The sequence below is a fragment of the Mauremys mutica genome, unplaced genomic scaffold (genome assembly GCF_020497125.1).
Source record: "Mauremys mutica isolate MM-2020 ecotype Southern unplaced genomic scaffold, ASM2049712v1 Super-Scaffold_100246, whole genome shotgun sequence".
In the NCBI taxonomy this organism is placed as follows: domain Eukaryota; kingdom Metazoa; phylum Chordata; order Testudines; family Geoemydidae; genus Mauremys; species Mauremys mutica.
Genome location: NW_025423293.1, coordinates 229,782 through 240,492, shown reverse-complemented (window position 1 = coordinate 240,492; position 10,711 = coordinate 229,782). Strand labels below are relative to the sequence as shown.

General features: G+C 55.4%; 1 non-coding gene across 1 annotated transcript; it reads left to right on the top strand.

Annotated features, from left to right (window-relative positions):
• The first annotated feature begins 2,053 nt into the window (after positions 1-2,053).
• On the top strand, positions 2,054-2,127 carry TRNAT-AGU. The gene has a single exon. It is a non-coding gene; the product is annotated as a tRNA-Thr (tRNA).
• Positions 2,128-10,711: the final 8,584 nt, after the last annotated feature.

Below are 10,711 nucleotides of genomic sequence, written 5' to 3'. Positions count from 1 at the left end.
TCACAGGCCTCCTGTATAACACAAGAGCTACTTTTGGGGCAAACACATTCCAGAAAGGCATCTAGTCTTCATGAAATGACATCAGGAGATGGTGAATCCACCACTTTCCTTGGTAGATTGTTCCTGTGGTGAATCATCCTCGCTGTTGACTATTTGTGCCTTAGTTGTAATATGAATTTGTCTCTTTTCACCTTCCAGCCATTGGGTCTTGTTATGCCTTTCTCTGCGAGATTAAAGAGCCCTTTCATACCCAATCTTTTCTCTCCATTAAGGCACTTCAACACTTCAATGAAGTCACTTTTCATTCATGAAGGACCCCCCGCCGCCGAATTGCCGCCGAAGACCCAGAGTGGAAGAATCTCCGGAGGCCCGGACCCCACGAGAGTTTTCCAGAGCTCCCGGAGTTAGTGAAGGACCCCGCTCCAGGAGCCCCAAAAAACTCTTGTGGGGGCCCCTGTGGGGACCAGGGCAAATTGCCCCACTTACTCCACCATCTGTTATATTATGTTTTCCAATGTGCATCACTTTGCATTTATCACTTTGCAAAATCTGTCATTTTGTTGCCCTTTCACCCAGTTTTGTGAGATCGTTTTGTAACTCTTCGCAGGCTGCTTTGGACTTAACTTTCCTGAGTAGTTTTGGATCATCTGCAAATTTAGCCACCTCGCTGTTTACCCCTTTTTCCAGATCATTTATGAATATGTTGAATAGCACTTATCCCAGACGCCCTGGGGGGCACCACTATTGACCTCTCTCCATTTTGAAAACTGACCATTTAGTCCTACCTTGTAACCAGTTATTTACCCATGAGAGGACCTTCCCTCTCATCCCATTAGAGTGTAATAGAGCAGAATAGGGCTTCCTTGGGTGTGGGTGTGAATTGACAATATATCAGGGGGTTGTGCACATTTATTGTCCTGGTGAAAAAGTGTGTCTGATACTCAGTCTGTGCTGCTCCTGCCAGCTGTGATGGCTGAGGACATTTTCCTTCTCTGCTCCAGGGTCTCTCTTCTGCCAGATTCTCAGCAAGTCAGGCCCCCTGCAGACTATGGCAGAGCAGTTTGGTAATAGGCTGCAGGACTCACCACATAAGAATGTAGCTGCTGTAGCACCTTGACTGTCCATGGGCCAAATCCTGCAGCCCTGGATAACCTCCCACTGATGGCGATGGGAATTGAGCCTTTGTAACTAGCTGCTGGTACCTGAGGTCTCAGCGATGGATTAAACTGGTGGCAAACACAGCTTCAGCCAAAGCAGTGAAGGATGTAAGTGAAAGAGCAAAGCTGGCCATCCGGGGAGTTGCTGCAGTCCCGTAACCACAGCTGGAAGGGAGAAGAGGAAAAACTCCCTAAAGTGCTGGGAGCAGCTCCGAGAAAAGGAAGTTTGTCAGTGAGATCAGTAGCAATAACTGTGAAATGAAGCAGTGCTTTCTCCTCTATGCCGACATGGCTGAATTGTGTTACTTTACTGTGAGAATAAGCTTTAAAATATCCTGCTCTAATTTCAGGATGGGTCTGTAACCATAACTGGACTCTGTGGAAAGTGGCCTCTAGATAGTGATCTTTGGGAAGAGCTGGCTGAAGAGCCTTCCTACTCACCAGGAGATCCTGGCTTGGCCTGCCAGTTCCTCCTTGCTGAACCTAGTTTGTCTGTCAGGCTCCTTTCTTTTATTTCTTCTCATGAAAAGAAAAGACCTCACTGCACAATCCTTGTAAGTGCTTGTTCAAGACACAGAGACCCTTCCTTGCAGCTAAGTCTTGGAAAGTGTTAAGTGGTAAATCTGGAGCTGATGGAAAGGTTACCATGACTCAGAGTTGAGCTGAAGCTGCTGTGACTGAAACACAGAGCACTAATCTGTATCTGATCACAGCAGCTTGTGGGAGATGCGCATGTTAGAAGCCCTCTGTCAGCTCAGCTGTGGCTTTCTGTGCACTGAGCCAGCCTGCTCAAGGTCTGCAAGTCTTGAGGGAAATGGGGAACAGTTTTACTTTGGAATTTGAAGGTGTAGTCTTGGACCATCAAGTGGAGTGGTTGCAAATGGCCTGCTAGCGAAGGCACCATGGCTTAGTAGGCTAAAGCACTTGTCTAGTAAACAGGAGATCCTGGGTTCAACTCCCAGTGGTGCCTTGTTCTATAGTCTTTGTCTCCTCTGCTCACATTTTCCTGTGTCTTCCTAGGAAACAGAAGAGACCTCCCTTGACAATCCAAGTAATTGCTTGTGAAGGAAAAGGCTTCTTTCCAGCGGAGCGTTGGAGAGAATCAAATCCTCAGTCTGGTGTTGATGAAAAGGCTATTGGCATTGGCAAGGAGGTTGCTTCCGCTGCAATTTGCTGTGACAGGAGACCCTGTGTTGTGCGGCCATGCAATTCGCTGGGGATATCTGTGCACAGAGCCCCTTCTAGAGGGTTCTCTGCAGGGCTTGCAGGAAATGGAGAATGACTGTCCTTTCACCTTTCATGTTATTGTTGATGAAAAATGGAGCAGTTCGGGGAGAAGTCCCAGAGCGTGGCACCATGGCAGAGCTTGCCAAGAGAGCTGCTGGATAAAGAGCAGATTCAGGATCCAGCATCCAGTGCTGCCTTGCTGAACGTGCCTCCTCTTGTCCCCTTTTGGTCAATCTTTTTTGTTAACGGAGAAGCCCGACTCTGGCTAGCCATACAAATGCTTGCAAAAGAAACGGGTCTTTTTGCTGACAACTGTCAAAAGGAGGCTTTGGATAAACATGGAAACAAGGTCAAGGTCACTGTAACTCATCTTGCATGTGCAGCTGTTGAAGCTACAAGGCAGAGCACTAAGCACAGTATTATCACGGCTGGTCACAGCAGGATCTCTGTGTGGTGGGATCCGGGGGTACAAGCCCAAACTGTGGAAATGCTCTGTCCTCTTATCTCTCCAGCCTGGGCTGTGTCTTACAATGCTGCACTAGTGACAAGCAGCAAAACCCCCTCCATGTGCTGTGATCACTCAGCCAACAACATGCAGCAATGCACCCAACTAAGTTGCATGAATGCTCTATAAGCCACTCCTCAATTATACATAGAGAGACACCAGCATATCTCCCCAGCCCTCAGCCTTGCACCTCAGAAATGTACCGTCTTACACTGCTCAAAACCTCTTGAAAAGTGCAAGCTCATTAATTAATTCACCACTTCCTCAAAAAGAAAGTGAACATGCACCAGCCTTTTTAATCTGAGCAGCTTTCCCAAGCACTTTGGACAATTTCACAAGTCAGTATAAAACATTAAAATAAGTTTATTAACTACAGAAAGATAGACTGTAAGTGATTATAAGTGTTAGGCAGAGAGGTCAAAGTTGGTTACGTAAATGAAAATAGAATCTCAGTGTGACATTCTAGACCTTTGGGGGAGCGTGCTGTAACCCCCATATTCCTCATTTTCATATAATCGTGATCTTACATATAGAGCATGACTTGTAAGGTATCAGGGGAAAGGATATGATCTGCTGAAAGTCATTTATCTACCCATAGATGTATACCATTCACGCATATGAAGTTATAAGAATTGTGTAGTATGGTTGTCACTATGCTGTAAGCAGTGATGAGCTGCCAAAATAGTAACAACCGGTTCCCTCCTTCTCACCTCACGAGGGGGTCGTGCCCCCCCGGGAGGTCATGCCCCATCCAACCCCCCATGTTTTTTGACACCCCCCCAGGACCCCGACCCATCCCCCCCTTTCCCTGTCCCCTGACTGCCCTTTGCAGCCCCATCCAACCCCTCCTCTCATTCTTGATGGCCCCCCTGCCCCATCCAACCACCCCTTCTCTCTGTCCCTGAGTGCCCCCACCACCTCATCCAACCCCTGCTCCTTCCTGATTGCCCCCCGGGATCCTTGCCCCCATTCAATCCCCCTGTTCCCTGCCCTCTGACCGCCCTGACCCCTATCCACACCCCCACAACCCACCGAACACCCCCTCCCTGCTCCCTGCCCCCTTACCACACTGCCTGGGGCCGGGACCGGGTCTTCTCCGCCGGGACCTCAACCGGCCCTGCGGGGCCCGACTCCCCGGGCCGGGCCGGCACCGGGTCCAGAGCCACTCTGCCGGCACCGGGGCCGGAGCCGTGGGGCCCGACTCCCCGGGCCAGGCCCGAGCTGGGGGTGCTTGGCTGGGACCGGGCTGGGGCACTCGGCCAGGGCCAGAGGGAGCCATTCCGTCCCCGCGCCCAGCTTACCTGCCTGCTGCTTTTTTCTGGCTTCCCGTGAACATTTGATTCAGCTATTACAGTTATTACAGCTCTGGGGGTTGTGTTTGTGGCTGTGCAAATGTGTGTGTGATCATGTGGCTGGATTTGTGCATGTGTTTACATCTGTTAGTAGTTGTGTTGATGTTGGCTGGATTTATGTGGGTGTTTGTGTATATTAGCAATTGTGTGTGTGTGTGTGTGTGTGGCTGGATTCATGCATGTGTTCGTGTATGTTTGCAATTGTGTGTGTGTGTGTATGTGAATGCTCAGCTGCCCTCTGCCGGTGCAAGAACTGTTTCTCTATATGTCACAGCCCCCGTACCGTCGACCCCGGTGGTGATTTCCCCATCTTACAAGGGCTGGCTGGCCTGACACTTAACCCCTCTGTGAAGTGTGGTGGGGGCTGCAGCTCACCCCCTGTGGGGCAGGAGTGCCCAGGTCTGGGGCACTGGGCTCCGATGCACCTGGAGAGCAGCTCAGATGAGGCAGGGCAGGGCGTGTGGTGTCCGTTCTGTGTTGCCTGGTGCTGGGCCATTGCACAGTCCCCAGCCACGCCGCACAGTGCACCCCGAGAGGGGGCAGGGGGCCAAGCAGATGATCCAGCACGAGCGGGGAGAGGATGTGTGGTTGGGGGGAGGAAAAGCCTTGGGCTGCACTGGGGGAGTGCAGAGCAGGGGTGACACCCCAGAAACCTGCAGCAAAGGGATGGACAGGTGGGGTGGGTGGATAGAAGAGGCAGCGAAACTAAAATCTAAAAGGGGACTGTGGGGTCTAGTGGTCAGAGCGGGGGAGGGGGGTTGCTGGTCAGAATTCCCGGGTTCTATCTCCAGCCCTGGGAGGGGAGTGGGAGCCAGGGGTTAGGGTGTGTGTCGGGGGGGGGGGGAGCCAGGACTCCTGGGTTCTCTCCCTGGCTCTGACTCTCTCTTGTGCAATCCCTCGGCAGTTACCCAACTCACCAGCGTGTGGGAGCGAGGGGCTGGGGCTGGGTTGTGACACAGCCCAGAGTCCTGTACTGCCCCTTTGTTACCCAACGCGGGGCAGGGTGGGGGATGGCCTTGGAGACCCGCTAAGAAAGGCGCTTCTGGTGGTTTATGTGTGGGTCACGCTGCCCCCTGCTGGATAGACCCCTCTAGGTCAGAACCAGTCTCAGCCCGGGTCAGACCCTGGGAGCCCAGCCCCCTCGGTCGCCATGGCCATGTCTATTGGTCTCCTGGAAAGGTCCATTCTCATTGGTAGCTGTCCAGTGGCAGTGAGTTCCACAGGCCTCGGCACACGCTGTATGGGGCAGGAGGTCCTTGTGTTGGGAGAAGTGGGAGTGAACTGTGTGCGGTTGTGTCTCTGAGCACAATTGCGAATATTCTGGTGTGTGTGTGTGATTGTGGCTGGGAGTGTGATTGTTTCTCTCTTTGGGGGTTGGGCTAGCATGCCCCTCTGGGGGTGTTGTGTGTGAGTGTTCTTGGGACTGAGAGTCCCTTTGTGCGTCAATGTGTGTTTCACTTGCTGCAGGATACAAAATCCTGCAAAGCCACCACACACACACACACACACACACACACACACAGAGTAGGGCTCAGCCCCACCAGCAGGGGCACACACGTCTCTCCTGGGCCCGCTTGGACAATTTCCCATCATGACCCGGCACAGTGCTGGTGCCCCCACACGGGGGTGGGCAGTGACCGGGCAGGGGGAGCAGATGTGCTGGATTCAGAAGGAAGCACTTTGGGAAAATCAGTCACGGCCCTTAGCAGAGCTGGGACACAGACCCAGTGACCATGCACCACCCTGGGAGGGGAGTGGGGTCGAGTGGTCAGAGCAGGGAGGGGGCTGGGCACCAGGACCCCTGGGTTCTATCCCTGGCTCTGGGAGTGGGGGGGGGTCTAGAGCAGGGGGACTGGGAGCCAGGACTCCTGGGTTCCATAGGGGAGACTGTTTTTTCTTGTGCTCCCCTCCCTAGAGATCCCAGCCCAGCCCCCTAGTGGAGAGTGAGTGGGAGCGGGGGAAGTTGCTCTCCCACTTCAGAAACATGATACAACCTCCCCTCTACCACCATGGGCTGTGACATCATGGACCTCCCCCTCCCCAAGGCAGACAGTAGAAGCCCCGCCCCCCCCCAGAGAAGCCGGGGGGTCTAGTTGCACCCACAACAACTCTGGTCTCTGTGCTGAGCAGGCAGCGAGGAGGGACAGGGAACCCCCTGGCCAGGGTCTTGCTGCCCAAGGAGGGGGAGATCTGTGGCAGGCTTTGGAGTAGCTGGTTCAGCAGCCGTGAGCCGCACGCTTGTCCCTGCCTGAGCTCTCCAGGAGCACATAACACACAGGTGCACACTCGATGTAGGCACCAGTGTAACGACAGGGCCAGACCCTGCTGAGTGCTGCCTGTGAGAGACAGGGGCAGAGTCAGACGGGCAGATGGGGGCAGGAGATGACAGGGCCAGCGGCCATGAGCTGAACCCATCACAAGTCCAGCCTGTGACGTCACCATCCGTCCCTGCAGCTCTCCATCTGTCCCACTGTCCGTCAACTCTCAACCTCCCATCCATCCCCAATGTATGCCACACACCCCCCTTCACCCATCTGCCTCACACACTCATCTATTTCCTCATGCATCCTGCTGTCCCTCTGATTGTCCCTGCAGTGCCCAGCACAAGGAGGCATAGTGGACCCTGAGTGAGGCTTTTGGGAGATAAGGGGGGTTCTGGGCATCTCTAATCCTGTGCCCAAAGCCATGACTGCGAGCCCACTCCTCAGTCTCAGCCCCCACAGCCCCAAAGACATGACCGGCCACTCATGCTGTGACCCAGTTACACCAATGAGGTCTCCCTGAAGATAGGGGGTAGGAGGAGCAACCCCCTTATCCTGGCAGGCAGGACACATCCTTCCCAGTATGGCAGAGACCTTGCCCGTGGGCAGATAGACCCAGCTGAGCCCACAGGAGACTGGGGGAGGAGGAGCAGAGGAAGAGGATGAAGGCAACTGAACATGACAGGTGTCCATGAAAGGAGAGAGAGAGTTTGAGTGTAAGTTGGCCACCTAGACCTCCCTGGACGAGGTGAGGTGGTGCATTGGCAAAGGGTCCAATGCACCGCCCTTTGAGCGGGCTGTGTGTGTGTGTGTGTGCGCGCACATCTAATTTTGGGAAGTGATGTCACAAACTGCTGGGGCTGGTTTCCTATTGGTGTGACCGATTTTTGCAAAGCTTTTCCCCCTGATCTTCTTCTTTTGGCGCTAGGGCTGGGTGGCTTTCTGCACTGCCATTGACAAGGGCAGCAGCACAAAGGGCTCAGGACGGAGAATCCAGGAGTCATGGGGGGGAGCGTGCACGGGGGGGGTCACAGGGATAAGAATCACATTTAGCCCTTGCACGGCAATGGTGGTGCACTTACGCACTGCCACACCTTCTAGTAGCACGACTATTTATCTGTACAACAGCAGCACCTACAGAGACCGGGGCAGAATTAAGACCCCTGTTGGGCCAGGCGCTGCCCAGACACAGAGACAGTCCCTGCCCCAGCTGAGATCAGGCCCCGCTGGGCCAGGCGCTGCCCAGACACAGCGAGAGACAGGCCATGCCCCAGAGAGTTTACAGGCTCCACACCCAAAAAGTGGGAGGAGAAACAGACCCAGTGTCACACAGCAGCACTGAGAATAAAACCCAGGAGTCCTGGCTCCTCCTGCTCTGACCACTAGACCTCACTCTGCTCCCAGAGTTGGGGATAGAACCCCGGAGTCCTGGCTCCCCAAAAGGGTGGTGCTGGGGTCTAGTGGTTAGAGGAAGGGAGGTTGGGAGCCAGGACTCCTGGGTTCCATTCCCAGCGCTGGGGTTAGAGTGGAGTCTCATATGTTAGCACAGGTGGGGCTGGGATCCAGGACTCCTGGGTTCTTCCCATCCCCCCCGAACCACCTTGCACAGCAGGAGGGGGCTGGGCAGGAAGCGATGATGGGGTGAAAACTACCAAGAAATGCAAATCCTCGAAGGATCCTGTGCCAGGAACCAGGTGGTGCGGAAACCACGGCCCCATCCCCACCTCTGAATCCCCCTTTGCTGGCACTGGATTGTGCTCCCCGTGCCCCCCCAATCCACCCCCTACGAGCCCTGGGAGGCAGGGAATAGACACGGTACTGGGCCTCCCCATCCAGTTGAAGTGTTCAGTGTCGCAGTGACCCAAGGTGTGTGTACGGGAGGGGGTGGGGTGTGTGTGTGGATTTGTGCATGTGTGTGTATATGTCTGGAGTTTTGCAGTGATTGTGTGTGTGTGAGCAGGTGTTTGTGTGGCTGTGGTGGGTTGTGTTTGTGGCTGTGCAGGTGTGTGTGTTCGTGTGGCTGCATTTTTGTGTGTGTTTGCATCTGGTAGCAGTTGTGTGGGTGTGTGGCTGGATATGTGTGGGTATTTGTGTGTTAGTAATGTGTGTGGTGTGCATGTGTGTATGCTGTGCTGCCCTCTGCCGGCTGTAGCGACAACTGCTTCTCCATGTGTCACAGTCCCCATACCACCGACCCCGGTGGTGATTTCCCCATCTTACAAGGGCTGGCTGGCCTGACCCTCCTCCCCTCTGCGGAGTGTGGCGGGGGCTGCAGCTCACCCCCTGTGGGGCAGGAGGGCCCAGGTGTGGGGCACTGGGCTCCGATGCACCTGGAGAGCAGCTCAGGTGAGGCTGGACAGGGCATGTGGTGTCTGTTCTGCGTTGCCTGGTGCTGGGCCATTGCACAATCCCCAGCCACGCCGCACAGCGCACCCCGAGACGGGGCAGGGGGCCAAGCAGATGATCCAGCATGAGGGGGAGAGGATGTGTGGTTGGGGGGAGGAAAAGCCTTGGGCTGCACTGGGGGAGTGCAGAGCAAGGGTGACACCCCAGAAACCTGCAGCAAAGGGATGGACAGGTGGGGTGGATGGATAGAAGAGGCAGCGGGTCTAAAATCTAAAAGGGGAGTGTGGGGTCTAGTGGTCAGAGCGGGGGGGGTGTTGCTGGTCAGAATTCCTGGGTTCTATCTCCAGCCCTGGGAGGGGAGTGGGGTCCAGTGGTTAGAGTGTGTGTCGGGGGAGCAAGGACTCCTGGGTTCTCTCCCTGGCTCTCTCTCTTGTGCAATCCCTCGGCAGTTACCCAACTCGCCAGTGTGTGTGAGTGGGGGGCTGGGGCTGGGTTGTGACACGGCCCAGAGTCCTGTGCTGCCCCTTTTTACCCACCCGCGGCAGGGTGGGGGATGGCCTGGGAGACCGGCTAAGAAAGGCGCTTCTGGTGGGTTTGTGTGTGGGTCATGCTGCCCCCGGCTGGATAGACCCCTCTAGGTCAGAACCAGTCTCAGCCCGGGTCAGACCCTGGGAGCCCAGCCCCCTCTGTCGCCACGGCCATGTCTATTGGTCTCCTGGAAAGGTCCATTCTCATGAGTAGCTGTCCAGTGGCAGTGAGTTCCACAGGCCTCGGCACAGGCTGTGTGGGGCAGGAGGTCCTTGTGTTGGGAGCAGTGGGAGTGAACTGTGTGTGGTTGTGTCTCTGAGCATGATTGTGAATATTATGGTGTGTGTGTGTGATTGTGGCTGGAGGTATGATTGTTTCTCTCTTTGGGGGTTGGGCTAGCATGCCCCTCTGGGTGTGTTGTGTGTGAGTGTTCTTGGGATTGTGTGAGTCCCTTTGTGCGTCAATGTGTGTGTGTGTGTGTGTCACTTGCTGCAGGATACAAAATCCTGCAAAGCCAACACACACACACACATGAGAGAGCAGGGCTCAGCCACGCCAGCAGGGGGCAGCAGGGACACGTCTCTCCTGGGCCAGCTTGGACAGTTTCCCATCACGACCCGGCACAGTGCTGGTGCCCCCACACGGGGGTGGGCAGTGACCGGGCAGGGGGGGCAGATGTGCTGGATTCAGAAGGAAGCACTTTGGGAAAATCTGTCACGGCCCTTAGCAGAGCTGGGACACAGACCCAGTGACTCCTGCACCACCCTGGGAGGGGAGTGGGGTCTAGTGGTCAGAGCAGGGAGGCAGCTGGGCAGCAGGACCCCTGGGTTCTATCCCTGGCTCTGGGAGTGGAGGGGGTCTAGAGCAGGGGGACTGGGAGCCAGGACTCCTGGGTTCCATAGGGGAGGGGTGTTTTTCCCTGTGCTCCCCTCCCTAGAGATCCCAGCCCAGCCCCCTAGTGGAGAGTGATGGGAGCGGGGGAAGTTGCTCTCCCACTTCAGAAACATGATTCAACTCCTCCCCCCCATGGGCTGTGACATCATGGACCACCCCTCCCCCAGGCAGACAGTAGAAGCCCCGCCCCCCCCAGAGAAGGGGGGGTCTAGTTGCACCCACAACAATCCCACTCATGGTTGCAAAGAAACCCCACTGAACCCCCTGCTAGGACAGGATCTGCTGCTTTCCTTTTCACCATGAGCTGCTCCCCGCCAGGCACCACACCCCATTCACACGCCTTTGGTCAATATGCAGCTCAGTGGCAATCACTGCCCCGAAGTGACTCCGGCGCAGGCACCCACAGCACGAACTCCCCGCACCGGATTCTGTCCACACGCA